At 39.7% G+C, this 27,607-nt stretch overlaps 1 protein-coding gene and 1 long non-coding RNA gene across 4 annotated transcripts in view; one reads left to right on the top strand and one right to left on the bottom strand.

The window, feature by feature from the left end:
• Nucleotides 1–94, bottom strand: part of ARNTL (aryl hydrocarbon receptor nuclear translocator like) — a 48,086-nt gene extending 47,992 nt beyond the window's left edge. Inside the window, exon 1 of one of the 2 annotated variants that reach the window (XM_042035680.1) lies at nt 75–94. The gene's annotated coding sequence lies outside the window, so the exon portion shown is untranslated. The other variant, XM_042035679.1, reaches the window with a different exon arrangement.
• Nucleotides 95–8,510: 8,416 nt separating this feature from the next.
• The window catches only part of LOC121668139, a 53,870-nt gene continuing 34,773 nt past the window's right edge, over nt 8,511–27,607 (top strand). Inside the window, exons 1-4 of one of the 2 annotated variants that reach the window (XR_006017266.1) lie at nt 8,511–8,618; nt 8,941–8,988; nt 21,541–21,671; nt 21,797–21,929. This is a non-coding gene — a long non-coding RNA (uncharacterized LOC121668139). Of the gene's footprint in view, nt 8,619–8,940; nt 8,989–21,540; nt 21,672–21,796; nt 21,930–27,607 lie in introns of those variants that run through there. The other variant, XR_006017265.1, reaches the window with a different exon arrangement.

The raw sequence follows: 27,607 nt of genomic DNA, 5'->3' as shown, positions 1-27,607 counted from the left end.
CACGCCCGGCGCAGGCAGCCCCCGTCCCTGACCTACTTTCCGCCTGGCTTGCCACCCGACGGCGCACCACTAACCTACTTTCCAGCCAATGGCACCCTCCCCCGGCCCCGCACCGGACGCGCCCGCCCGCCAACGGGAGAGCGGCTCCGCGGCGGCCTCGCCCAATGGGCGGCCGGCGAGCGGGCAACGCCCGCCCTCCCGAGCGCCGGCAAATCCCCGGGCGGCCCCGCGGCGTCGGCCAATCGGAAGCGCGGCTGCGGGCCTCGGTCCCGCCCCCCGGTCAGGGGCGGGGCTGAGCGACGGCGGGGCGGTGCCGCGGGGACCCGGATGTGGTGATGGCGGCGGGGTCGGCGAGGGTTCGTGGCGAGTGTGCCCGGGGTGGCGGGCAGGGCTTTGCCTCGCCCACGCTTCTTCCGCAGCGGTGCCGCCCGCGGCTCCCGCCCGCTCCCCGCCCCGCCTCTGGGGCTCGCCCGTGCCGCTACGTCACTGCCCTGTGACGTCAGCCGCGGCCGTGACGTCACGCGCCGAGGTGTGAAGGTCATGGCGGCGCTTCCCCAGCGTGGCCGCTGTGCCTGGGCCTCGTCTCCTTCCTTCCCTCGGCGGCGAGGCCTCGGCCTGGCCCTGGAGACACCCCCCCGTGCCTCACGGAACCGGTGTCGTGGTGTGACGACCCATCCGCCTTTAGGGTCACCTTCTCTGGGCCTCAGCGCACGGGCGCTTTGCCCTCGACCCAGCCTGCCAGAGGGTCTCCATCGTGTCCTTCAGCCCACCGCCGCCTGGGCTGCATCCATCCGCAGGTTCCCGGTGCTCTGGAGCCCCGTGGCAGCCCCACGTCACCCCGCCAGGTGTGTGCGTGGGTCACAGTAGCCTGTCACGGAGTCTGTGTGGTGTCACACACCTCATCTCTGAGCCCTCGGCCTCCAGCTTGTCTCGGAGGCACGTGTGTGATGCTGGCTTAGCGTGTCTATCGCTGATGCTCCATCGCCTCCCAGCGCGGTCACACGGTGCCGGAGCTGCTCACGGCATCAGTTGTGTTCAGCGTGTGCAAAAGGCCAGCGATGGAACGTGGTAAAGCCATCTACTGCACCATCTTCTAGTCTAAATTTAGACAATCCACACAGCAGTGTAAAGGGGATGTGTTGCAAGAACATAATCACAGCGTAGCTGCTTTCAAATGCAAACATTTGCTAAACGTGGTTGCGTGATAGCTGCATCAGATTATCATTGCCACATCCTAATTGTCTTAACACTTCCTGTTCCGTGATGCCGCATGCCAGAGGTTTGGTTTACGTTTCCTAGTGTAACATCGCCAGGGAAGTGTGGATTGCAGCTGGATTGCGTCACGGCGTGGTTGTGGTTATCCCAATCCACTATTGCAGGACGTGGGCTCGGCCCGGGACAGCATTAACAGCTCGTTTCCACCTAATTGAATGGGGACCAAACACAGGCAACAAGTGGCCCCTGCTGGATACAAACTCTGCTCACATCAGGATATTGCTACTCGGGAGAAAGCCTCCAGCAGAACAAGTTAAATGAAGTACCCTGCATTAGCAGAATGGAAATGCATACCATGAAGGAAGAGGAGAAAAAGCATCCTTTTATTTCCAGCAAAATGGTGCTGCTTTGATTTGCTTTAGTGCACAGAAGTTCTGGAGGTGGAGAAGTCTCCTTGACTACTTCTTTCAACGAAGTCTTTGTAGTTTTCCTCATTGTTTCTACCGATCTGTAGAAATAATCTTCCTTATGGACTCAATCACATCCTGTCTGTTTTAATGAGCGCAGTGCCTGTTGTAGGGAATGATGCCAAGAGTAATGATCTTTAGCTATTTCTGTAGGAGAGCAGCTTAGCAGGCCGTATGTCAGATTTCCCAGTGAACGATTGTTTTGAATTGTTTTTATACCATAGTTTCTATTCATGAGATATTAAAGAAAATAACAGCATCTGGTTAATCAAATTCCAAATTTCACCATATGATGATATATATCAGTCCTATTCTGTGGCTTCCCTTGAAATAGATTGTCAGGTCAGTGCAGGGAATTTCTATCTGTAGGTGAGTCAGGGATCTTACACCTTAAAATTTTAAAGGTGAAGAGCTAAGAAATGACAATTTTAAATTTGACAAGACCTGAGTTCAGCTCCTGACGCCAAAAAAGTTTGCACCACCCTTCTACTACGCATTTCTACAGACAGAAGGCAAACAGGAGAGGTGAGGCTTGACCAAAGGTAGATCGTTTTCTCCTTGCAGGGTACTTGAGGGAGCTCTTGAAGCAGAGCACCCCACAAATCAAGGGAACTGCTGGGCAGACCAGCTCAGCTGTGTGCTCGGCTCAGGGCACTGTGCCCTGGTGTGTCTGATAAAAAGCAAAAGCATTTCCTCATCCAGACAACTCCCACCTGATTAATTTTCAGATTTTAAGCTTTTTCTTTATAAGAATGTAGTAAACTAGATCTTAACCAGAATTTTAATTGCCTCCTCAGCTATGTTAATATGTTAATGGTTACACCATGTTTAAACACCGAAATTTAGACTCATTTTTAGCTTAGAGTTACAATTTAAAAACAGGAAGAGGGTGTGCTATGTGGCAATTGTACTGAAAATTGTGTTTTATTAATAGAATATTGGAACAAGTAGCCCATTTTCCAGCTGATTTTCTTCTCTGTAGTCACATTTGAATGCTACAGTAAAAACTTTCCTGGTCTTTGAGTTTGGACTTTGTGTCAAGAAGGGTGGCCGATATGACCTCCATTAAATGCAGCCCACCTAAGGTATGATAAGGCCATGTCAGTGGTTTCACTTTAGAATCTGCAAGTTTTTAAATCTAGACAGCTATTTCCATGCAGAAGAAAGGAATCTCGTTTCTCAACTGATAACCCGAAAACTGATAGTGGGTTTTTTTGTTTGTTTTTTTTTGGGCAGGGATCGCCTTCAAGCAGACTTGATATGTCTCTGGAACACCCACAGATGTTCAGAAGTAACCAGCCAAATTAGTCCTTTGATTTTTTAGTTGTGTTTTCTCTGAAACATGATTCATGACCCTAGTTAGAGATACAGAGGACCCAGATCTCTTGAGTCTTTGGAGGGTGAATTTTTGTGCAATAGTTTGGAGATAGAATTTTATGCGTTTATTTTTTAATGTCTTCCAAAATATGCCCAAGATGTGATATCTGTTTTAGCACCTAGCTGTGGATCCAACTGCTTTAGAGCATTTTAAACAGGTGCTGTTTGTTTATAGGTTTTCAGCCATGCAATATTAATTAACATGTCTTACCCTTTTATCCAATCTCTTCCTCCATTTGTCTGTAGACATACAAGCTATGATCTAACCTACAGCAGGAGAAGTCAAAGCTCACAGAAAATTATTGAGATTTAATAATTTGAATGTCTGGATTTCTTGTTCTGTCTATACACTAAAAACTCCAGAGATTGCTGAGCCGTATTTCTGACCCCGTTACACAGAGTTGGTGCCTTGGTTCAACCCAGTTATGAGGGCAGAAGAAACAGCAGCCTATGACTTAGATTGTTTGCAGACTGATGGAAAAAATCTCACAGTGGTGACCTGTTTACTGTAGTCTGTAACAACTCGTGTGTGGCTGGCTCAGACCTCTTCAAAATAAAGGTTTTATCATAATAAGCTATTGCAGACTCATTCTTTTCCCAGTTCATCAAGTTCTTGAGTTATTACAACACCTAAGCCAGGGAAATATTAGGTTTTTCTGGTTTTGTTTGTATAAACACTTATTGCTTTAAAGGCTGCACCTCCTACCATGATGTTTCCAGATTTGAGCATCAAAACCCATAAATACAAAGCAAGAAATGTTGACTTTTTCATGTGCCTTCTTCTTCCTGAGCTTTTTTAAACCCATTCTTCTTCCTCCCAGCCTTTATCATAATTTCAAGGGCTAAAAGCTTGTTTCAGGCAAAAATAGGAGATTCTTATACAATACATTGATTTCAACCCTGTGGTCTCTGAGAACACCAATTGATTTTTTTTTTTTTTTTGAGACTCAAAAGGAACTCCCAAGAGTTGGCAATCCACTGTCTGGCAGCGTAACAGGAACAGGAAGAAGAATCTGAGGAGGAAAATCAGGCTAAAACCAGGGAATTAAGAAATTCTAAGTACTTCTTTGCAATATATTTTCAATCTTTACAGAAGGTTTAGGACAAAAAATTTCTATCTTTATTTGAATTTGACCTTGAAGGTTAAAGCACATCAGAGCTTTTACTTCATTAAAATATGTGGAATTGAGTTTGTATTTCAGAGACTGGAAGTCTGAACTTGGAGGAGACATGGTAAACTGTAAATATGTTAAGAAAATTTTAGTGAGTAAAATATTTTAAGCTGAAAATTCTAAAAGGCTACAGCCTTTTGAAATAACAGCATTTCTTTTTTTCTTTTTTCCTAGGATTTTATTAAAATGTTTCCTAGAGTTTTATTTATCCTTTTTTTTTTAATAAGAAATCAGTATTCATTCTTGGAGTAATTTTGAGTCAACACTTTATTTAGTACTTACTTTTTTTTACACATCATGAATAAACCTAGAGTTAGCTAGTGTGAGATTCTTGCCTCCCTCCACAAAAAATAATAAAGAATTCTAGAAGCCGTTTCGTTAGAAGAGAATTGGGCCAAAAACACTCTTGAAATTGCTGACAGTATTTCTTCAAGATTTACTGAGGACACTAAGATTCAGGGTAGAGTTTTGCTGCCTTTTCTTGGTAGAGGTCTTACAATTTTTTATGTCCCATTAAGCACCAAAACTTTTCCTTTTGGGTCTGAAATGAACAGAGAATGAATTTCAACCAGCCTTGATTTGCATGTTCAAAAGGGTAAATGAGAAGCAGAAACAGTTGAACAGAAAAGTATAGCTGGAATTGTAAATGTCATTTAAATAGTGGGGTTTTTTAACTAATGAACAGCCACAGACTGTATTAATTAAATAAGTGCAATATCCTCCCTTTTGCAGTTTGGAAAAACAGGCCTGGAGATTAATGAGTTGGTCAGGATTACACCCACATATTAAGTCAGATGCAAAGCCACAATTAGAACTGGAGCAACTCATGGCAGCCCTTCTAAAGAGTTCGGGGAGTCACTCAGCACCTCCAGTTGGTTTTTCATATCAATTACACAAAACATTTTACTTGTTTTCCAAATACAAGGAAATCAGGATTCTTCAGACACATAATTTGAAAAGAAGTTTTGCAATCTATAAAAGTTGAGGGCTTGATTCCCTTTTTAGTTAGTGCTGATAACTCTAGTAGGAGTTTAACAATCCATGGTGGGAGGAAGGATTTAACAGGACAGTGGGGCAGTGACTCTATTTTTTTGGTGTTTCATCTTGTAAATACACTAGACCTTATTCTGGAGTTTTGACTTAGTTCTTACGCAGTCAAAATTCAACATTGGTTTCATACCTGTTCCATTAGGCCTCTGGAGTGAGGCCTGCAAGCTCTCAGGGTTAAACACATGACATAGGTTGTTCTTCCCCTCAACATTACATCTTTCTGGGCAGGGTTTTAAGATTAAGATGCTTTCAAAGCTGTGAGTGGCTGCAGACAGGAAAAAGGGAAAGAGCAATGCATCTTTCATGTTGTATGCTAAGCTACAACATCTCCGTTGTCTATTAATTAAGCAGTCTATTAATACTGCTTTGGTACATACTAATGTTAGACAAAAAAACCAGTTTTGTTGCTAGAGAAAAAGCTGCTATTTAAAAACCAGAGCAAAAGCAGACTAATTCTGAGGCTTATGAGTATATCAACCAGTAGGTGTGCCTGGAGTGTTGTAAATGGGAAAGGTGGGAGGACTCCGTCATGTTATTAGTACATCTAGAAAGACAGGAAGTACTTAGGGAAGGTTTCCCTCTTGTTCTGAGTTCCAGGAAAGTTATTCAGCCAAACACATGAATCACAAAGCAGACTAGAAGGGAGTTTCTGTGTGGCATGAAAATAACAATCTTAGAGCCTGGGAAGTGAAACTATTCGATGCTTTTGTTCTGCTGCAGATTTCTCATGGAAAATAGCAACCCCACGGATATCTGACAATGAAATGTCTTAGTGCATGAAATGTGAAGTTTATATAAAAAAGAGTGTCTTACTCATCAGCTGCTCTATTTTAAGCCCTGCTCAGCATGAGGACTTTCATTTTGTGATCTATTTGGACAGCAGCTGGTACATTAGAGTTTTACGTTAGCTGACATCTTTACAATCTAAAGGATACTTAACATAATCCTGTAAAACCTATTCTCATATTTGTGCTCAGTCACTCATGCCATCTCAGTGTCTTGTCGTTCCCCTTGTATATTTTCTGTCTAGTTCATGTTAAAAAATGGTCAATGTATGAGCAGCATTAAAGTGATGTTTTGTGGTGATGTGATCAAAAAATGTATATACAGCATATGTCATAAAATGGATGTGCCATTTCAGTGACTGCAAAAGGCAATCAAAAGGAATCCATAGTAACACATGTTCGGGGTAAATTCCAGCAACTAGCACAAATAATAGAAAAGATGGTATGTATTAATAATTTTATACAAAGATGAGCTACTTGCATGATTTAATTTCACTTGGAAATGTTTACGTCGTGGAAGGATGAAATGGACACCAAGTTGCAAACTAATTCCAAAATCCAGCAATTATCAAGTAGTTTGCCTCTTGCCATAAAGTCCTAGGACTTCACCTGTTTGTTCATGCAAAAAGAAAAGTCTTCTCCATCTTCATGGATTTTAAATCCCACTCAGCTCTAAACAAATGACAAAATAGTCCTGACAGAAGCTAAAGTTACCTGTTCCTGGAGATGCTTAGGAAAAAGACTGATGAGGAGAAAGGACAAAATAAGGCACTGTGGAGGGATGGCATGCATTGGGCCCTTGAGCACAGTGTGCAGTGGAGCTCCCTTGCTATGTTTTCCCTGAATCCCACACTTTTTAAACCCTCCCTTGGCCCCACCAGTCCTTGGGCCCTGATGTAGTCGCAGGACCTGCATGCTCAGGAGCTGTGCTCTGGGGGATGTGAACTGGAAACTGAAGCTGGGAGGTGTCAGGATGTCCCACTGATGAGTTCAGGTGCTGGAAGGGTAATTTGACTCTTTTCTCAGCAGCAAAACCTGCCTAGGAAAGGTGGAAAGCTACTTTTCTTTGCACATTTTATTTCCCACGTGAGTGACCTGGCATCCAACGTGTTTTGTGTGTTTAGCTGGCCTTGCTTGTTGAACTCTTAAGCAGCAATGTCATACTAAATGTATTCTCACCCAGACTGCTGCTACAATCCCTTGGGTTTGAAGGGAGGGATTTAACAAAGGAAAACAAGGGGACTTTACCCTCCACTTGTTCCCCGTGACTGGTGGCCAGGAGGTTCTGCACCATGTGGCTCACAGTCCTTCAGCTCCACTTTCACGCTGTACTCTATCCACCACTCATTTCTCCTGCAGTTGCCCGAACAGTTTGAACTTAAAGCAAAGCTACAAAGCTCCCTCCCACATCTGATACAGGCCCCACCCTCTCCACACCCACTCCATGACTTCATGTATCTGCTTATTAATTGTGTGCATGTCACTGGGAGTGGCATAAATTTTAACTATTCTTGTATAATTGCACTTCTTTGATATCAATGTGATGTTTCCATTTCCATATGTGACCACATATGAAAATTAGGGCCTTTATAGAATGATTTAGACTCATATAATAATGATTTAGACTCATATAATTTATTATTCTATGCTTGGTGAGGAATTAGTTTTGCTTTTTACTTCTGAAAAAAAACCCAGTAGTTCTCAGTGTGATGAGCAAAAAGATGATCATCAAAGTGACCTGTTACACTGTTTATCTTAAACATAACACAGACCTATCCACTCACTATGAACATGTGTTTGGAGGCAAGAAGGGCATAGAAGGACTAGTCTGGATAACAGCCATACTGTTCTTGAGTCAGTCCTGCTGGTGTTTCTTCAAAGTGTGATACAGCAGCTTGACCATGGAGTCAGAGGGAAAGGAGGGAGCATGACTAAAATGTTCATTGTTGCCAGATAAATGAGGGGCCGTAAGGCTGCCCCAGGAGCCCAGGGCAGGGCAGGTGGTACAGTCTAAGCAGATGGTTATGGCTTGCTCTGAGTGCTACATATTTCTTTAGGATATGTTGATCAACACATTTTAACCACCAAAACAATGCAGTTTTTTAATAAAAAATGCCAGCGGGCACTTGCACTTCTTGTCCAGTATTACTTCAATGATTTTCACATAATGCTAATGAAATTTAAGGTACTCTGTGTATGCCCTTGCCGTGTTTATTTCCCTGTCCATTTCTTTGCTTCCTTGAATGTGCTTCCAGGAAGTTGCCTATTTATAAGCTTTGTGCCATCTTCAGGTGTCTATGAACCAGTGTTTGCAACACAGATCAAGAGGCGATGCATGAGATTACAGGGGAGTCTTAACAGCTTAATGACACACAAACTAGCAACACCCAACAAAATAAAATTCTGGTCAGTGCTTCCTCACATACTCCTCCTGCAGGCTCCTATGCCAGAGAGCCCAGTCTTGGTGGGATACCTACAACTCCCTTCCTTCTATGGAAAGAAAATCTATGCTAAAAGTCTTTCCTGCCTTCTTAGGAGGGTAGTCCTTTTAGGTATGTGGTTTCCTACTGTTGTTTTACACTTGATTTTTTAATTAATTCAAATTCCAAGGTGGAAGTAGCAGCTTGGGGTAGCCAATTATTTTGAATTTCCTTAGATTTGCTTCCATAATCCTTATGCTGTTGTCGTACTTAATTATGTTGATGGCATAAAGCAGCATAAAATTTCAAAGCATTCTTTTTAATATTTTTAAAGTCTTTCAAGATTCTCCACTGAAATACAAGATAAAAATGAAAATCATTGCTCTTTTTGCTGGTGTTCTGTTGTGGTACACCTAATTCTTTTTTCACGTTATCTTTTTGTTTGTGATTTTAGGTATTAGCTTGAGCTTCAGAGGGTAAAAGGCTCAAATGCCACAATAATGTAAGTTAATCAATAATTATATTAATTGGTCTATATGAAGATTTTGCCACTAATAAAAACCTCAGACTTCTATTACTTGGCCTGTATTCAGACATTTCTACCTCTTGCATTTGGTATTTCTCATGAATATTGAATCCCCAAATATGACTAAAAAGAGAAATCGTACACTTACTGTAAACAAGAAGGGCAGCCAAGATTCTCTTGGCACACTAGAAATGCACTTTGTATACCTCATGCAACCCTATGGAATCCATTTGGATTGTGTAATAATCTGTGGGTTTGTGTAATGAATGTACCCTAACTCAGCATATCTGCAAAGGTATGCAAGGTAGCCCTGAAACTGGAAGTACAAATAAGATGAGAAATTGCAAGAAAATGTTGTCCAGATGGTATCTTCACTTTTCATGGCATTAACCTGACCCTGAGCTTAAAATTTAATGAAGACCTGAAAAACAATTCTGGCAAACGGGCAAAATAGATGGTGGCATGATGAACCAGCAAATCATACCTGTGAGAGGTAGTAAATGTGTATTTCCTTCAGCTAACATAGGCCCAGAAAGTCTCACTCTTGACCTACAATTAGTCCTGGAGGACAGTTCTGATTCTGTAGTTAGCAGTGGGCTAAAGAAAAGAAGGTGGTCACACAGTTTGTCTGACGGTACCAAAGGTACAAGAGTGAGAAAGTATCAGTTTGATTGTGCTGGCACATTTTGGCTCTTTGAGTCGTCCTGCACCTGTGTAATGTATGAAGTGTGCACATACATTGTAGGGTTTTTCTGTTGTATTCACTATTTTATCTTCCAAGTAGATATCATTTGCTGAGATGTATTATTTCAAAGACTTTTCTTCTGTTGTTGGTCATTTCTTTCTTAGCAGAGCAAGGAATGCAGGTGTTTTCCTTTTTTTCCAGAAGCATCTCTTTTTGAGGATGATGGTGTTTGAGGATTGGAGTTGTGGTTGGTTAAACAGTGTTTTGTGGCTTGGGCTGTCACAGGAAAGGCAGTTAAATGTGCACATGCCTTATTATTATAAGGCAGATATGTCAACAAATCATCACGAGTGTTTGCTTGTCTTAGGTATTTCTGTGTCTGTTAAACTCAGGGCTGCTAGCAGAGGATGAGAAAACATTCCTAATGGTGCTTGGTGCAGACTAACTCAGATGTCACTGGCCATTGGTTGCATAATCTCCATAACTACAATCCTAGTCCATGAAAACCCTTCTTCTTCAAAGGGGCCTTTTTTAGTCTTTAAATGCATATTGTTACTCTTCCTATTCACGTAGTAACCATTTTTACCTCCTATTTTTCTCTGCTTTTAAACTAGTTCTGATGCACTCAGTGCTTTAAAAACAAGCCTTTAAAGGCATTTCCCTTTATTTTCTGTGGGAAGCCATGGTAAATGCCATGCACTTTTAAGCAATTAAAAGGCTTTGTGACTTTGGTTTTTTATGTTGTTAATGCACTTGGTACAGATTCAATGGGTTTTCATATGTAGCAAATTCATCATATATCTATTTTCTGTCTCCTGGCACCTCTGTTAGTTTGATGTTGGGCTCTGAGTAGCTCTTCATATTTCCATGGTTACAAGTAGTCACAAGGGTTCTGTTAACCCCCAAAGGTAAAGTGATTATGTCTCTCTTTTTTTGTTATAAGAAGCATAAAATGAACAAATTAGACTATAGATGTGAAAAGATTGTTTAAAACATTTAAACTCAAACTTCTAATTTTCACTCACTCAAGAAGTGTTGGAGTTTTTGCCACAATTATGGTTATGTCACACTTTTTGTAAAGATGAGCTTTTACCCAAAAACCTGAAGGATCTTTTTTCTTTCCCTTTTAATTTTGATTGAGATTTACAATCGGTTTTGCAGGCAGTGGATTTAGAGCAAACAATGCAGGTTCAGAGCTATCCTGTGGTTAAATAATCAGCAGTGCATTACTATCTGTACTATTGCTTATTGTCAAAGATAGAACAAATGGAGGTAAGCAGAACATTAACTTGCTGAAGAGAACAGGTGTAGACACATCCACATCAGGATTTCAGATCTCAAATTGCTGTATTTCTTTCTAAAAAGAGACTGAAAGAAAGTCCCTTCTGACTTTCAGATCTCACCTCTTGCCAAAGCCTAGATTCTTCCCCATGAATTAAGTGCAGAGAGTTGCACCTTCTGTGAGTGGATAAGAGATATTAGAGAACCTTAATAGGAGAAGGCTGCTGGAAGGAACAGTGTTTTTTCTGAGAGGCTTTCTCAGACTGGAGCAGTAGCAGGTTTCTTTTGTAGAATAGACTGAGGTAGCTGTGACTCGTTACAGTATCCTGTGATGAAGCACTCTGAATCAAAGAGAGGTTTCTGGATCTTCCCTGGACAGAACAGGTAGTGAGCTCTTGCTGAGGGCAGAGAAGTGAGAGGGAGTGATAAATGAAAGCTGGAGAAAAGTGTCTAATAGGAAGAGACTATCTTGTCTGCTGAAAACGCTTTGTACAGTGATAGAAGCATTGGCTGGACCTGCAGAAAGGGTGAAACAAAGCTCTGCCAGGGAAGGAGACTGAGAGTCTGTTACCACCTATACAGTGGTACTGCTTCAGTGCATACAGCAAAAGCACCAGAATCTGCCTAATTGAAGAGGAGAAAATGCCTCCTTTTCCTTTCATTCTGGCAGTTTTCTTTTTAGCTGGAGGTACTACATTTGCTGAGTCTCCAAGCCAGTAGAGGCATAAGCTGATTTTATGGTGAAGTAGCAGGTAATACTGTAAAACAACAAGTTGTTTAAATAATACAGCCATAGGGAAAAGTATATTAACGTGGGAAATGGACCAGAAAGCACCTATCATATTCTAGATATTCACCTGAAAGACAGCTAATAGTAAAAAACAAGTCTTCATGCTCAAAGTGAATTATGTTAATGACTGTTTAGAATCCCAGTGGAGTGCCTGGGCACACGGATTATATTCAGACATAATGGGTGAGAGGTGCTAAATGTTTTATTATACAATGTATCTAAACACTTGCAAGCAGAAACATAGTCCCAGTCCATGTATGAACAAGAGAAATGGAATAAAAAAACCTCTGGAATGGTGATGGAGCTGGCTACTTCCCATTGGTACCTAGCTGTTGTAGTCTTCAGGTGTCGGATTGTGAGGCAAGTGTGCATGTCTGGGGTGTTTCAGGTGCCAATGGCCATTTCATACATGTGTTTGCAGAGCAAACGCCAAGATCATGCTTCCAACCTGACAGTCGGGCCAGCTGTGAGCCCAGGGAGCAGGGTTTGTGGATCTGAGCCTGCCTGACAAGGCTGTGGCAGGATGCCACGAGTGCCACCAAACATCTAGAAAGGAGCATGACAGCACAAAGAACCGGGTTTGCTGGTGAGAATTTTGACAGCCCATTTCAGATCCAGCTGTGACTTTCCCAGGTTAATCAGGTGCCAAGAAATGGCATCTCTTAGATCTCGGGATTTTCTCTCTGCCAGGTTTAAAGCTCTTAGAACTGTGAATGTATGACCTTGCTTGCTCCCAATGAATGTTTGGGCCTTTTTCAAGTAAGGGTTACATGTTTTAAGCTCCCTTCAACACTAAGTTTTCTCCTGGTAGTGCAGTTACAAAGAGATGAGAATGTTTTCTCACTTTTTCTGTGACTGTGTTTTTGTTGGAACAGAGCAGTTTGGTTCAAACTCTTTGTGAGTGTGTCTGTAGGAACAGCAGTGCAGGATACTCAGAATGTTCCAGGCAGTAATTGCCAAGGTAACAAAGTTAGAAAAGGAAAATATTTGGTAGGTGCATAATTAGTGGGAAATCGTTCTAGAATCCTGGAAATTGGCATGATAAATTCAAATTATATGTCAAACCAATTCTTCTGTCTCCAGAGTAAGAAAATCACTCCTTTGGAATTTCAATGGGAAATTAATTCATTATAAACTTACTATCAGGAAACTAGAATATCCTAATATTTGGTTCTACTATTTTATAACATATTGTTACATCAGTGCTTCTAAAACTATTATTGACTGCAGTAGATCTGTGGAACTCTGTGTGTATAAATATACATTTTCCTCTCAGAGCAATAGTTTTGCTATTTGCCTGGGAAAGATCTTTGACCTCTCTATATGACAAAAATCATTTTCTAGAAAAATTTTCTGGCAAGGATGAGACAAAAACTGCCTTATAGAAAAACAAAGATACTCCTATTAGGGATGGGAGATTAGAGCTGATTCTTTCCTGGTTCTTCAGTCTTGGAGTTTCTAATTCCACCAACACTTTGGGGTAAGTCCCTCTATGAACAGCTGTTTAGTTGTTTATAAGCCTTTTACTAGAGTACCTTCATTACAAACTGGAAGAAATTTGTTCTTTGGTGCCTACAAGAACATCTGTCTTCACTAGTCCAGCTGTTACTGTTTGGAAAGCAAACTCTTGGGGGGGGGTCAGATGTTTATTTTATCATAAAGTCTTGTTAAGGTTCTAAACTCAGCTGCAACCCTCGGATCACTGTGAGAGGCCAAGGCCTGAGGATGATCCCTTTGTCGTGTTGCTTTCAGGGAAGCAGGAGCAGAAAATAAGGAATTATTTTCCTTATAGGAAAAAAAATTAAAAAGTAAGAGCTTTCTTGTTATTCTGTAATATTTTTACAAGTTTCCATTATCATTGTTCGTGTCCTAAAAACACTTAAAGCAGGTTGCATCTTAGCAGTGCTTATCCAAGAGTTTCACCTTGTTTGCTAAAGCAGATTCTGAGCTTCCCAGGACCCAACTGTGCAAAACAATTTGCAATTCTTCCTTTTCCATGCACTCTGGTTGTGGTGATGAAGGCGGAAAGGCTATCGCAGAAGCCACGAGGGAGGGTTTTATCAAATTTTGTTAAGGTTTTTGACTCATTTTATATGAGGAACATTTTATATGTTTATTTGTATGTTTGCACTTTAGGGTAGCAAGCCTGGTGTTTGTCAAATGTGTACAAGAAGTATGTTAAAGGAAAGGACATGGGAAAGCAGTATCACAGTGCTGGGATAAAAGAAAATATAAAATGAAATGAAACTTCAGATTTTGAACTCACCTAACCAGGAGTTGCCACTCAGATATCTGAGCATGTGGTTATCTCTCAAAACTCTCTCATTATTGAAGTATTTATTGAGTTTACACAGAGAACTTAGATCAGAGTAAGAGAAAAATATTTAGCAATTATAAAATAAAGCATTATTTAAGATCTTTCTACAAATAAAGCAATAGCAAAAACAGAATGGCGTTTTATTGTGTAAATACATGATTAAATTTATCTTGTGTTTGAAAAGATCCTTTTCTATCCATAAACACTTAACACAGATCAGAACCCAGAGAAGTGATTGTAAGACAGTGCAGAGCATGTAACCTCCAGCAAATTGGCCTGTGGTCAGTCTGGCAGCTTTGTTGTTGCTGCGCAAGAATTTATTTGTTCGGTGTGTTTGCAGTGTCTCCTGCATGGGTTGGATGCACCAGGAGAGGGCAGAACTACACAGGTGTAGTCACTTACCCGGGCTCTGCGCTGTGTGTGGAAGTGGAAAACTCCTCTATGAAAAGATTTGCTGGCGGTTGTCATTTAATGTTCACCTAAAATCAGTTCCTCGGATATTCAGAAATTATGTATTTTCTACGTAAGTGTTTCGTCGCTGCTCTGCTACCAAGAAACTCTTCTGAAAGAAAAGATTTCTGGGTTTTAATAGCACTGTGAGGGGAGGTCCAGCATTTAACTGGATTATTCAGTGTCCACTTGCAACAGAGTTATCATTTTCACTGTTGAAGGTTGCTGTAAATCTAGTTTATTTTGCTTCCCTCCCCCCCCCCGTCTTTTTTTTTTTTCTAACTATAGTCCGGTTTCTCATTTAATTATTTTGCAAGGTGTTATTTTTTCCTTTCTTCAGGTTTAGAATAAAAGGTTCTAAACCAAAGTGCCTGTTTTTAATATATATTGTAGGATATTAGCCACATGAGCTGTAAACTAGATTAAAATCAGTGTTTCTCTTGAAAACCTGCATGGAATGGAATGCGACATTTATTTTTATTTTCTGTAGAGAGCCTGATTTAAAGGCCACTCACTCTGAGTGATTTAAATCAATCAAGGTACTTTGGGTAAACTGGGCTGTTGATAAAGTGAGGTTTTTTCAGAACAAAAGCCAAGCTTCTTCCCCAATGGTTTGCAGCTTGAGTAAAGAGAAGTGGTGACAGTCCCAGAGCAGGACTTGGGAAACAGAAGAATGAGTGGGTGAAGGACAACTGAGGTGACAGTGACCTTCACTGTTTGTTTTGGTACAGTTTTTGCCTTATTATTTTAGGGTCCTTCTAGCAAAAGCTCGACTGGTTTTTTTTTTCCCTCTGGGAATTAGATAGAAAGATATAATCAGAGAATCCTAATATTTATGCTGTAATAAAATCACTCATGCTAATGGTAAGTAGGTGCAATAAACTTTATTTTACAATGAATCTACAAGTATTGGGATTGAGCCTTTTTTTGTTTATTTAAAAGATGACAGGAGTGTGCTTAAGCAAGTTCTTGAGACCTATAAAGTATAGTTGGCTCAATATATCGTCAAAATGAAATGGCTAAAATGGTGTCATTGTAGTCTGAAGGTAAGTAGGCTGAAGGGTTTGGGGGATATTTAAATCACTCACAGTAAAAGCAAAACAGTCCTTTGCAGGCAAAAAATACCAATATTATTGCAGAAGTGCTGTTTTAGGAACTATGATCAATATTGACTTCTCTTGAACTAAGAGAGGATTGGGGGTTTTGTTTAAAATTGTGGATCAGGAATGCAATCTCTGATATGAAACACACTTTGCAGATCATATAGGGCTGTCTCAGCCCAACAGCTGTCTCTGCATCGAGCTGGAAGGTAGTTTGATCTCCCAGAATCTCTGTCCCCAAAGTGTTGTCAGTTCAGATCCTCTCATCTGGGCTTATTGGACTGGTCTTATGTCATCTGTATGAGCAATTCTGACTGCCTTGCTGTTTTACTAGATATCATCTATTAATTTGGAGTTAGACAAATGCCATAATTCCCACCTATAAAAATATTGGAGGCATTGTGACTTACATCCTTCTAATAGAAATTGACTTTTTATGAGTTATGTGACCTCTGTTGTTGAAGTTCATGTGATTAACTCATCTTGTTGTACAGTATTTCTATACCAACCCCATTACAGAACATCTGTGGCTGTGAGACACAAGCCCAGCACCTGTCTGATGTGAAACAATCTGGATCTTTCATATATTGCAGGCACAGAATGCCCATTTTCCTGTAGAACCGTGGCTCAGGATCCAGCTGCTCATTCCAATGGTGTTATTGTGTGGGAGACAAATCTTGAAAACCTGCACTGAGTGCAAATTGATGCAATTTATGTTTCTGTGTCTGGAAGCCAAATATTTTGAAAGGACATCCTCCCCTGGTTCTCAGCATGAGAACTTGGCAACCCAAACCTGACTATTCCTATGCCCACATTCATTTTCACTTAACTCACTTTAACAAAAGCATCAAACTAGAGTTTAAAAGTGCTTCTAATATTAACTCTGTTCTTTGGCAATTTCATCTGACGAAACTTCCAACTTCCTGTTTAACATTTACAACAGGGAGTTGTGTTCTGAAGGCCAAAAGAGCCCTGTACTAAAATCTGTATGTAAGGATCCAGATAAATATAGCATCTTGAGCTAATTTTTAGCTGTTTGAAATGGAAATAAACACAAGCTTTACTTGTCAGTACGAACTTGCTGGATGATTTGGATCAACTGATGAAGCCAAGGCAGTAATTCCCTGAAAATATTATTTTGAGAATTAAATCTGATTAATGTTTTAGAGCCTTATCTTCTACATACTGCTTCACTTTTCTTAGTGAAAAAACCAAAAGATACAAGTTTCTCTTGGCTTTTTAGTTTCCTTCAGTCTGAATATAATGTTAGTAATATACAAGTAAAGACATCCCTCTGTAAATCCTTTTGTTCATGACTTCTAATTCAAAATGCTCTTCTAATATAAATGGTTAATGAATGAATAATGTTTGAAGCGATGAAGAATTATGGTAGGTTTATTCAATTTACTTTTGCCTGTAATCTGGAACATTTTATATTACCTGTTTGGAATTTTACAATCATATGAACTGCCTCAAGCATTTCTTCTCATGTTCTCCTTTGTCAGGTAAATTGCCATATAAACTAATAAAGTTTAGAGAAATTAACTTGCTGAGACCTTGTTCCTTTCACAATTTTCAAGATTTGTACTCCAATGAATTATAAAACTCTCTGGTCTCTCCACTAGGGTAAAAACTTCATTACTAGTCACTATCAATTCCCTTGCCAATTTTCAGTCACTTCTGCAAAATAGCCTGGAAAGGCTTCTTGACTGAATGGAAATTGCAGGGTTTATTCTCAAATACAGGGACCATATTCAATACTGCTGCAAACCTAATGCAGGTTATATTTAGAGTGGATTTTTCTTCCTGAATTTCCATCAGGGACTCTCAAGAACTGATTCAAATAAGTGGACAATAGACAGTAGCTGGTGTTGTCCGTTGCCACAGGAAAATATCAATTATTTTCTTCTTTGGGAGGAAAAGAGTGTTTCTGTAATAGGACCCTTTATTCTCATATCTTGAAAACAAATAGATGTACTACTGCTAGAGATCAGTGTTTGCATCTCCCTGTTTATGAACTTCTAGCACATTTAAGAAAGATCAGAATTCTACCTACATATTTCTGCTACTTCTAAAAACAATAGTTTGTTCCCCTGGAGTTCTAGGAAATTTCTGTATTATTCTGTAGCTAAACGAAGAATCTGTATCTACTGTATCTAGAAAACTTTCCTTTAAGAGCTTCCTTTTTTTGGCTTACTGAGTTTTACTTGAGTTGAATTTCTGAAGCTGTGGATTATATGTAACTTGATATGTTGCTTCTTGAAGCACTACATTTTTGACATGAAGTGGGAAATTATTTTTATCTTAATTTTGTGGACAGTTCTTAGCCTTGCATTTTCAAAGGCAAGATGCCCTGTTCAGTTCCCAATTCATTAAGAGTTGCAAGGATGAAAATTTTCTAAGAGTTTAAAGGAGCTCGGAAACCCTTGGGTGCTGCACCTTCTGTCATCATTTGCTCATGACTATCTGTAATTCTGCCTACTGAAGTATCACCTCCCACAATTTATACTCATCCACACCATCTCTCCAGTGGAGACCAGGTGTTCTGATTTCCAAGCTGGCATTGTTTCCTGCTTGAGACAGTATTCATGCATGCATTTTTGAGGGGTAAGCTGCTTAGTGGTTTGCTGGTTTAGGACAGCTCTGGTTTCGTGGAAGTTAAGGTAAAAATATAAAGCTTTTGAAGGGCGCTGATAGTGTGATGTTTGTTATGAAACAAAAGGAAATTATTGTACCCAATTGGCAATGCCTTACCAGCTACAAAAAAAAAAAAAAAAAAAGCCAAGAGGTTTTTGGAGTTCCCAGGTTAATTTGCATGGAGTAGGTGAAGCCCACGATGGAGAATTCTGTTGGTCTGCAGTGGTAGAGGAAGGTAGTTCATTCTGTTTCCTTCTTCACTTAGCCTTTGTTTCCACTTTCTCCAGTCTTGTTGACTCCCCCTCTCTCACTGTTTGTGTGCTCACACTCCTCTGCTCTGCAGTGTTTGTCCATTTTTGGGCAGATCCACCAGTTTCTGCTGGGCTGGAGCTTATGGATGGGATGAGATGTGAACCTAAAATGGACCAATTCTTAAGCTGCACTTCCTGTTGTTTGTTGGAAACTTAGGTTGGTCAATTCTACTTTGACATTCTTTCTTCTGCTGCTGCTGCTCCATCCAGGACACTGCATGAAGCCAGTTAACAAAATAGATAATGACAAAATGGACCTGGCAGGAGAGAAATGAAAGCTTGTAAGGAGTGTGGTGCCTCATATATGATATTTCTGTTTTAGGGAAAAGGATTGGCAGTTTGACTAACTCCATTGTTTATTCACTGGAGAAGTAAGTCAGCACTTTGCAATCTGGTTAATGTGCTCAATTTAGAGCTCTATGTAAGTACTTGTAAATGAAATGTTGATTTCAATTTTTAAAAGCCATGAACTGTTGTTCTTTTTGTCAGCAACAGACAGATGCTAAATCTTTTTGGTTTTAATCTTGTTGTTTCTGTGATTAATATTTATGCTAGCTGTTTACCAGCAGTATGTCTTATTTTGGCCTCTGCCCGCCTGAACACTGGGGAGTTACTTTTGTACTCAAGCACTGAGCAGGAATGCTGAAATCTATCTGGAATTGGTACTGGAGCATTGTACATTAATTTCTCCACTGCTGAATAATTTTACACTGTCTTTACTAGGGAAAAATGGTAGCACTTAGAAACTTTTCCAGCTTCACTGTCTCGATGGTAGAGTCCATTTTGAGACTGATAAACTGGAATAAAATGTGATCTTTATGTTTTACACAGAGACAGAAGGTTAGAATTTAACTTCCCATCTAAGCTGCATGAAATAATATTGTGGAGTCGTATGAAATAGTATAGAAAGTTTCTACCTTTCAAATCTAACTTACCTCAGTAATTGTGGAGATTTTTGCTCCAAGTCACTCAATTTGTTCTGAAAATCCTATGTACCAATATTTGAAGAATTAATAGTTTCATATAACTGCCTTCAAGTTGTTCTTCTCTGTATTTTGGGGTAACTTCCTTGAGTCAATTCTTTGTCTTTGAAAGTACAGGCATTCAAACTAAGGGTAAAACAATAGAACCAAATTGTGTTGTCATCTGATTGGGGATGGCCAAATCTTAGAAATAGTTATGCAATGTTTTTTAGTTATTTAGATGATTCTCAATGAATCATACAGCTCATATTTACTGTAATGTTTAAGTGTATTTTTAAAGGCTATGAATAAAATAAAAACTGAAACTCAATTATATAGTATGTGCACTACATAATATATAAAACATTTATGCTATGAACAGTAAACAGCTTTTCTGAGTTTGATGCTTTTACAAACCTAAATAATTCCATTAAATTTTTATAATAAATTTTTCATCTGGATTCTCTAGCATTTTTATACCAAGTATTACTTACTTTAATAAAAGCCAAATGTAATCATTGCTATAAGTATGGATTGTGTATTTTATGGATGCTGGATTCCAAACTGCTGAAGATGTTGCCTTGTCTCTGGTTTTACTTATTCAAATACGATTTAAAAATTAACGACCTTGCTTTTGCTTTTTGATGATTTTTATTTTAAAAGTTGATTAAGTGTGATTTACATTGTAATTTTTGTATTTGATCTTTAAAAATTGTATCTGTCATTATCAGAATAACGTGATTTTTTTTAACTCTTTGGGAATGTTCAGTTCTGTCTGGTCTAGTGATTGGAGGGAAGTATTAAATTGCTTTTAATGCTTAGTGAATGTAAGCATTCTGTATGCAACTGTGTTGTGTTGAAGGCTCTATGCTTGCATGTACAATTTTTTTGATTTTATCTCGAGAAATGCAGAAAGCAACTTCTTCAGTGGATTTGTGAAATCAGGAGTTTCGTAGTCAGCCTTTACATCTGATTTTACTGCCAGATGCAGACCTTGAATATCGGCACACACGTTCCTGATTAGTAACATTTACTGAAAAATAATCATATGGAATTATTTTAAAACATTTAGCTAAAAGGGTAATTCTCCAGCTTTTTTTTTTTTACAGAAAGTTAAAAATATGAGTCATAATAAAATTATTTATGTTTTGCCATAATAATTATCTCGATGTCTTGTGCTTGAAATCTGTTCATATCTTATGTTCCTGGTTTTATTATTTTCTGTATTTTCAATTTTTTTCTCTCTTCATTTGAATATATTTATCAGCTACTAATATACTGTCAATGGGTATAGCTGGCACCACACGTAGGTATCAGGAACTGTGGTGACAGGACATGGGGGAATGGCTTTAAACTGAAAGAGAGTAGGTTTAGATGAGACATTAGGAAGAAGTTCTTCCCTGTGAGAGTGGTGAGGCCCTGGAAGAGTTTCTCCAGAGGAGCTGTGGCTGCCCCATCCCTGGAAGTGTTCAAGGCCAGTTGGATGGGGCTTGGAGAAACTTGGGATGGTGGGAAGTGTCCGTGCCCATGGGCCCTTAAATGTCTCTTCCAACTCAATGCATTCTGTGACTCTGTGACTCTGTGACTCTGTGATTCTGTGATTCTGTGACTCTGTGATTCTGTGGTTCTGTGTCCCATTTACCCAGCAGACCACCTGGGCAGTATCTTCAGTTTCACAGTCGTTTGCAGGTGTGATTACCAAGGACGAGATCCTAAAGACAAGTGCAGGCTCTGCTGCTAGTCTGGAGTTTCTGGTGCGCTCTTATTCCACAAGAACCGGTGGGTTTTCAGGTGACTGCTCTGGGAAGTTTGTGTCGGCAGGTGAACAGTCACAGCCCTGACAGCAGCACAGATCTGCATCCTGCCCCTGAGACCAGCACAGGGACTGCAGCAGCATCCCCTGGGGCAAAACTCCAAAACTCCCCTCTGCCCTGCTCCAAATTTCAGCCACAAATGTCCCTGAAATTTCTGCCATATGTTTTGCCACGTTCTCAGGTTATACCTGCACAAGCCCAAAATAAAAAAGAACTGCTCGACGTGTGCCTCAGATCCAGACATACTCGCTGCAATCAAGGGGCCCCTTTTCCTGTTTCTGCAAGCTAAGGAAAGTCACCAAGGTTTTCCAGGTACCAGGCATGGCCCAGTGCCACACATCATTATGCAAATCTAGGGCTTAGAGCAACCTTGATAAATGGTGTGTAATGTACAAGTAAATAGCTAACATTTCTACTTCCTCTTTCTGTCTTTATAGAAACCCTTGGTGAGCATCCCAGAAATGGCACATACCCAGTTGGTTCCCGATACCTTCAAGGAGCACTTTCTCTCCAATTAATTATATCCTTACATTAATGGCTTCTGACAATAAAGTATTTTAGACCCCCTTTCCCAATGAGTAGAAATCCATTCTGGTTTTAAAAATGTTAGGCTATGGACTGTGCCAAGAAATTCCCTGGCAAACAATTAATTATGTCCACAGACAAAGTCTGACAAAGAAATTGCTTCAAGCCACAAGTCAGAGGCTTAACCATTGTTTGTGTGAAGTTACTTTTCAGCTGGCGATTGGGGTTGTTTGGGAGGGAATGTGGCTGGGAATCAGTGTCCTTTGTTCGGGACACAGGCTCTGCTTTAGCCAGCTTATGGAGCCGTCCGTAAAATGGCCTCTTTGCTTTCACTTAACAGGATGGTGTTCACCTTTCTGCTCTGCTGAGCACCATTTCATGACTTCACAGCCCAGGAATTAAACCCAACGCACAAAAGCAGCTTTGCCAGTAATTGTCTGCAGATTAAATTAAAGGCCTGTTCTCATACAGTGTATCTGAATTGTATCAGACCCGCTCCTCGGTTTACACACTTGTTCCTGTCAGTACGAGGAGGCTGCTGGAAAACGTTGCAGTCCTTGGAAGCCTGTCCGTCAGTGATTCGATGGAAGTGCTGGGGGTTTTGTGTGTTCAACGTGATGTCAATTCTATTGTGTTTCATAATGAAAAAAAATAGCTTAGCCCGCTAGGAAAACACCAAAGTGTCTTAGTGGTGGCAGCTACTGCCACTAGCTCTATTTTATGCTGTGACTTCTAACTTCCCACTGTCATAGTGTTTGGCAGGTTGAAATTTTCATTTTATTTTTGTTCAAAATTTTGAGCAATGAACAAAACTCAGGTTTTTTGGTTTTTTTTTTTTTTTTTATTAGTTACATTTGTGTAGAATAATCCTGGCTAGTTTAAGACATGCCTTTTTCCTGTCACTTCTGTGCATTATATTTTTACAAGTGGAGAGTATGAAGCTATTAATTTCAGTAAGAAAACATTTAAACATAAGACAATTAAAGAGCCAGTCAGTTTCTGCTGGGGTGGATTTATGTATTTCTTTCTTCTGATTTTATTTTCTCTTGACTGTATACTGTATAACTGAATTGTGCAACCGCTCCATGAATTCTTGACTCAGAATGTGCTGCAGCTTGCTTTTTGCTTAAAAAATTTATCTCACCACTGCCTGTCCAGCTGGTGTAGCTGATGAATAACAGTTTGGGGCTCACCATCCCTTTTAAAATTTCACAACCTCTAATTTCTCATTAACAACAAGCTTCATGGTTGCCAAAGTTATCCCGCCAATCTTTCAAAGACCAGCACGTTGTCACATTAGTCAATATAATCCTTGCACAGATTCTGTAAAGATGTTATATCTGAAAGTCATCTCAAAACTTGAGTTTAGGGTCATCATCAGTAAAGATGCGAAGAAAACATGGATGTACCTTCACATTTCTTGATGCAGGAGCATCTGGGGAAAAGTTGATCCTAATGCATTCAGCCTCAGTCAGATTTTACAAATGACCCTGAACTGATTTTATGTTTGGGGTTTTTTTAATGAAAAATGCCAAAGACCTCTCCTTTCAGAAGAATAGTCTTTAATGACCAGACAGCCTTTGGAGTGAGTGTTTTTTAACATTAAGGTTTTCATTCCTCCAAGTTTTAACATATTGTTATGAAACAGTTGATCAGTGGGATAACGCTGAATCATGAAAGAGTGGGTCAAGAATTAAAGTACTATTTTGAACTGCACACAGCTTTCTAGTCAGAAAAGAAGATAGACTTTTGAAAATTAAATGCAGGCTAATTGTCTTCTACTAATATTTTTTTAATAAAAGTATTAAATTTTGTTTAGTTGCATAAAATATGAAATTATTTGCTGAAGAAAAAATAACCCACCTCACAACACTTGAGGAGATATCTTGTGCCTGCAGCACCAGCTGCACGGCCTCCTTCCAGCACCTCATTTGTCTTCTCAGCCTGGCTTTGCCAAGGGTATCTGCTTAGGAAAATGAAACTACCAGTCCAATGAGAACTCGATCTAAAATGTTGTTACCTCAAATGCCATGGTATCAGGGCAGTACATACGTGTCCATACACGTTATTCCACACTAGACTTCACTGCCTTTTCATTTTTCTTTCTCTTTCTGCTGTTGCTAACATGGTACATTTGCTCCTTCCTGCTCAATCTCAGTCTGATTCAGCCTTTGTTTTCCCTTCACATGACCAGAACTCTCACTCAGGCCCTTATCATTTCATGTCTTGACAGCTCCAGTCATCTTCCTTCTAGTCTCAACAAATACTGGCTTGCAACATATGTATCTTTGAAAATATTTTTCATCTTGTTATGCTGGTGTTCCATTGTTCTCTCTCTTGTACTGTGGATTATTTTCTTTAACATTCTAGACCGCACCTTACCATCTCCTATTTGCTTGCACTGCTGACTATATGGCATCTGCAGTGCCAATCTTTATGGCCCTTTCAAGTGTCTCCAGCAAGCAGCTTTACATTTCCCCCTGTGGTATTTAACATGGAGTATTAACTGAAAATCCCGAGTGCTATTTCATTGTCCTTTCATTCCTTCTTAATTGGAACCTCTAAACTGTGCTGCAGTTTGACTAGATAATAACAGTGCTAACCTGACACAACACTTCCCAAAGAAATTCTTGGCTACTACCAAAGGGCACTGAATTCAACCAGCACTAAAGTCACGCGGCTCTTGTTAAATACACCGTAGTCCTATGGCTTAAGTGAAACTCATCCATTGCAGTAATGTGTGCTAAAACTTACCAGGAGAGTGCTGCAGCTGAATGTCCCATCCATATCAGTCCATCTAATGCAATTTCCTCTGTCTCCAAGTGCTGATTTCCATTACATTGCAGGACACTTACAACTAGGCATTGCAGCATTGAATGGAACAATACTGAAGCCCTTTTGAGGATTCTGGCATAAATCTCACCTGAGAAAGAGAATTGGGTTTATATTTTCAAGGATCTGGAAGTGTCCAATGATTAAAATAGGCAAATATTAGTATTTTCAAGGAAGTATAAGCAGCTTCTACAGTTTCTATATAATTTGCAGATTTCCTTTATTTCTAGCTCCCTCTCCTCAGTTTCTGCTTGCCTGTGAAATCCCACAATTTTGTAAGAGGCAAAATATTTGGGTGATGAGCAAGTGGAAGGGAAACTTACCTAATTATCTTCTTATGTATCACAGGGGCTTTGGGCTACTTCATTAGATGTTCATTAGTTCATGTTACAGTTGATACCAAGTTAATCCTATTAGAATTTGGTATGTTACACAGCTTTGGAAGGGATAATGTGGGAGGCTTCTGGAAGGAGTAGTTTGTAGCCCCAGATTGCTGTGGAAGATTTCTTACTATCTTCATTGCAAGCTGGGAGAAGGAAGCCATGGTGTCCTAGGGATCATGAAGGAGATTACATTATTACAGAAAACAACAGTATTTTTGTTAGAAGCACATGTACTACCACAAAACAGCAATGTATAGAAGTAAATTTCCCAAATAGGGTGATGGCAACTTCCTAGATTGTTTTAGTTTTCATCCTGCAGGACCAGGGAGATTGGACCAGATGCCCCACAGTGATTGCTTCCAACCTTACCCATCCTGTGATTCTGTGATTCCTAAGTATGTATTTCTTTTTCTAACCAATGACTGCATGATTCAGGAAATTATTTCCCAGATGCATAAACTTAAACTTTCCCTTCTGATTTAATTTTGAAGAGGGAATTGCATTGAACTTCTCTTAAGCAATTTAGTTGAGATTTCTGTTTAATCTGGATGAAATAATCATAGAAACTGATTTTGGTTAATCACTAGTATGGCAGAGCAAATTTTGATGCATTTAATTTTCAAGTGTATAACTACTGTATGCCAGTGTTTTCTGATAACTTGTAATTGTGAAAAAGCCTAGAGAAAAATTAATTGGAAATTTAAATATGCAGATAAGTATTGGATGAAGAGTTAGTATGGAAAGCAGAAATTAAGGAAAACATGGCAATAAAAATGGTGGGATAAAGGCTGTCTATAAACATTCCCATGTGTTTAATTACTAAGAAATGCGGTCTGTTAATAATCTGCAAAGTTTTTATTGGATTCTGAGAGCATGCAAAACTGCATTAGAAAGTGTTTGGATACAAATTTAGCATATTTAAAGAAACATTCCTGAAAGAATATTTGGAATTCAGAGCAAAATTTCTAGACAATGGGATACCTGTAAGGAGGACGTCTTGTGAAATGGACCTTATTAAGCTTGATCACCACAAAATAAAAATCCAATTAAGGCATTGAAAAGATAAAGAAAGACCATCTGTGAGGGAATTTGCCACAGATCTAATGATAAGTTAATTTTTCAGATAAAGTGGATACTTTGCAGGGGGTGGAGTAGAGAAGTTAGAAATCATTTTAGATTGCATTTTTGCCAGGAACATGAGCAAACTGGATAAAAGCAGTGGAAACAATGCTTGTAGGTCAGTTTAGCGTAAAGGTATAAACACATTCTTTCTTTCTAGATAGTGACATTGCATTCCCCCTTGTTTCTGAAAATGCCTGGAGTTGGGGAGGTGTATTTCTTACCCTGAGGTAAGAAATTACCTTTTTTCTAGCAGCCAAAAGTGACCATAAGCACTAAACCATTTTGTCCCAGAGATTATATTAGTGTGCATAGCATAAGGTTTCGTGTGATGGAGCAGAGGTAGCTCTTGCATTGCTTAATTGGAGAGTGTTTTCTACTGAAAACCTGCTGAATTAATTTTGTACAAACAGAGGTAGATACGGTTTATTTAATTCATTTTTTTCAGGTAAGTGTTCAGATTCTTGTAACAAATCCTTAACCAAGAAAAACAGGTTGTAAATGTATAAGTACAGAGAGAATTAATTAGGAACAAGGTTGAGTGGTGATTAGAGGGCTTCAGACGGCCTGGAATCACAGGATCTGCTCGTGGCCCACTCTGTTACTGTGGCTGCACTGATGAGGCTGCTGACAAAACCAAAGACATTGGTTTAGAGCTCAGCCTGGGTTAGGTGAAGGTAAAAATGTGGTATTGTAGTGCTTTCTAAAGTGCTGAGCTTTGCCCCTGCAGATTGATAAGTCATGTAAATAGCTCTTCAATTTGTAGATGAAAAGGTTCCAAAATTGCCCCATTTCTAAAAGTATGAGACTTTCTCATCACAGAAATCTTTGATCCTGTGTATTTTGTGTGAGCAGCTGTGTTCAGCATGATCAGGACCAGTAACTCTCCTGAATGTTATTCAGATGTTCTCTGTCTGAAGCTGATCAGGAAAATTAAAGGTATTAGGAGTATGTATGTCATGGAAGAATTTTAAATCCCACCTCTTGTCTTATATCCCCTTCTCTTCAGTGAGCTTTACTAAAGAACTTTAACTGCTTTAGCTTACATTAACATTGTGTATTTCTGGAGCAAAGAGCTTGCTGTGTGATTCTGTATTCTGTAATCAAGATAAAAGGACTTCAAAAGCACAAGTAGAAGGACCCTGCTATGGGGATAAAGGCTGACAAAATATATTCTACAAGGAACTTATGCATGATAAGAAACATTGAGATACTTCACCTCTGTATATAAAATCAATACCTTTCTGAGCAAATCATTCTAATTTTTAATGATATTAATTAAGCCTACATGCATCCCATTTTTTTCCTCTTCTTTTTAAACTTCTGTAGTTATATTATTTCAAAGGTGGCTCTAAGTATGTCCCAGCCTTTGTAATTGACTTCTTTATT

The sequence above is a fragment of the Corvus kubaryi genome, unplaced genomic scaffold, assembly GCF_017639235.1.
Source record: "Corvus kubaryi isolate FWS band 111438036 unplaced genomic scaffold, C.kubaryi_AGA036_p1.0 37384, whole genome shotgun sequence".
NCBI classification, from domain to species: domain Eukaryota; kingdom Metazoa; phylum Chordata; class Aves; order Passeriformes; family Corvidae; genus Corvus; species Corvus kubaryi.
This window is presented reverse-complemented; position numbering and strand designations above follow the sequence as displayed.